This window comes from Ochotona princeps, chromosome 7 (genome assembly GCF_030435755.1).
Source record: "Ochotona princeps isolate mOchPri1 chromosome 7, mOchPri1.hap1, whole genome shotgun sequence".
NCBI lineage: Eukaryota > Metazoa > Chordata > Mammalia > Lagomorpha > Ochotonidae > Ochotona > Ochotona princeps.
Genome location: NC_080838.1, coordinates 22,921,504 through 22,924,037, shown reverse-complemented (window position 1 = coordinate 22,924,037; position 2,534 = coordinate 22,921,504). Strand labels below are relative to the sequence as shown.

The following is a 2,534-nucleotide window of genomic DNA, read 5'->3' as shown; positions in this document are numbered from 1 at the left end:
GTTTTGTCAATAGCTATGATGGAATGACACTGCTATTTCTGGAAAGTTACAGATGAATTTTGTTACAGATATGTACATATTTTTAAAATATTTAAAATACTCATATTTGTCTTAGCATTTGTTAAACTTCCACATGTGTAAATTAATGCCATTAAGTTTTGGAGGTTATACTATTATTTCTTCCTTTTATCTTGTTTTTCTTCTCCTGGAACTTATATGTTGATATGTTGGTAACACTGGTTTTATCCCACAAGTATCTTAATCTTTATTGCTTTTTATGTTTTTTTTTCTTCTCAAAATCATTAAATATCTGAAAGTTTATGTTTAAACTCACTCACATTTTCATCTATTCATTGAACCTAATAAAAAGGATCATACTGAATCAAACTCTCTGTAAAATATGCAATAGTTGCCATGTCTCTGCATGTTTATGCTCATTATAACCATCAAATTCAGTGATTCGTGACAAGGACTCGGACAGCCCAGAAAATAGCTACTATTTTTCATGGTTACACTACATTGTAGTGAGTGCCTATATTTTGACGTCGGAAAATGTTATAAAGGGTACTTTAACACAAATCGAGAAGGGACCAATGGACACACCCCCAGGTATCCTCTCTCAGGCGGGTAACGTGGCCAGAATGAATGCCCATGGGGATTCCTCAGCGTAGGTCCAAGCACCAACAGAGAAATAAAAGTGTTTTTGTTTTTGTTTTTGTTTTTGTTTTTCCAAGGGAAAGCAAAACTCAGGCGCCGACTATGACAACTTATACAGGCGAGTTTCCCACATTTGAGGAAATCGCAGGGGTGGGCACATTCCAAGTGCAATGGATGAGCCTCGCCGTGGGAAAACCACCTTCCAGGTAAGTGTAGAACTGATTCTTTACATAATAGGATAGTGACCGATGATATTCTAAGTGGAATAAGGACTATTAAAAATGCATAATGTGGGCCTGGCGGCGTGGCCTAGCGGCTAAAGTCCTCGCCTTGAACGCGCCGGGATCCCATATGGACGCCAGTTCTAATCCCGGCAACTCCACTTCCCATCCAGCTCCCTGCTTGTGGCCTGGGAAAGCAGGAGAGGATGGCCCAAAGCTTTGGGACCCTGCACCCATGTGGGAGACCCAGAAGAGGTTCCTGGTTCCCGGCTTTGGATCGGCGCGCATGGGCCCGTTGTGGCTCACTTGGGGAGTGAATCATCGGACGGAAGATCTTTCTCTCTGTCTCTCCTCCTCTCTGTATATCTGACTGTAATAAAAATAATAAATCTTAAAAAAAATGTATAATGTATTTTCAGACTGTCAGAATTACAAAGCTTAGAATAATCTGAGACTATAAACATCCTAAAACGCACAGCTTTGAGCATCACCAAACTTTACAAAATTTGTTGATAAGTCCCATTTTATTTTTAGGTCTGGCTTCCTACTGGTTGCCTCTGTGTTCAGTTAGTGTTTCCTTTGAGATACTGGGCATGTCTTTGTGCCATCCAAGATTCTGCGTTATACCTATGGGTGCCTGATGGTTTTAAGGTTTCCCAGATCCTGTTCTGATAGCTCCTAAGTATACATTCAAGGATATTCTATAGCTTAGTACACGGTCTCTGTAAACACGACACCCAAAATTCAAACTGAACTCATGACACTTTTTCACATCATTTCCTGATAGAAACATGAAATGCCAGATATTCTAACATTTCTGTTAAAACATGAAGCTATCAACTTCCTTGTAATTTTTTTTCCCAGTAAGGTTTCATTGATTTGAACAACATTCTCAAACATGGATTTTAAGATGATTGCTGCCAAATAACATGAGTTTCATCATTCAAGTCTGTGGATGTTGTCAGCCTGCTTTTCTCCTAAAACATAATCAAGGATTTCAATGAATTGGTGGAAAGCTCCCTTTTCCAAAGGGGCATACTGGATTAAGAGAACTCTATTCTTGTATGTACTTACTATCACCAAATCTAAATGAGATAATTAGCAAGTGGCAACTGGGAACCAGCATTCCTGGTATACACTGTCTATAGAAGATTCCATAGTATGATTGCAAAACACATAGGAAGAGACACTCAATTTCTTCAGAATTCAGATGAAAAAACGGCTCTGTGAAACAAGAAAGGCAAGCAGAGAAATGCCAGCAGCTTCCCTCTCCTGGCTTAACACGACAGCCTGGGGTTAGGACATGGAGCAGCTACTGCTGTCTTTCCCACACCTGTATGGGATAGAGCATCCAAAGCAGACACTCCATGATGGAGTTAGGAATACAGGGGGTAGAACAAGCAACAACTCAAGTCTTAGTTGAATTATTTCATTCTGAACCTGTCTTTAATATTTCCACATGTGCATGGCCAGTGAGTCGATTGGAGATGCACAGCTTACAAACAGAATTTGGGACACCCCTTTTCTATGTATTTCTTTTCTTGAATACTGATTACTCTAATTTCTGCATATCAGGGATTCAGTCCTTCTTCTCTATATTTTCTAGTTCAAAGACTACAAATAATCTTTACCACAAAATAAATTTAGTCTTCAAGG

The 2,534-nt window shown here is 39.3% G+C and overlaps 1 pseudogene; it reads right to left on the bottom strand.

Moving 5' to 3' along the window:
• Nucleotides 1-729: 729 nt before the first annotated feature.
• On the bottom strand, nt 730-871 carry LOC131480889 (U1 spliceosomal RNA; annotated as a pseudogene).
• Between the last annotated feature and the right edge of the window lie 1,663 nt (nt 872-2,534).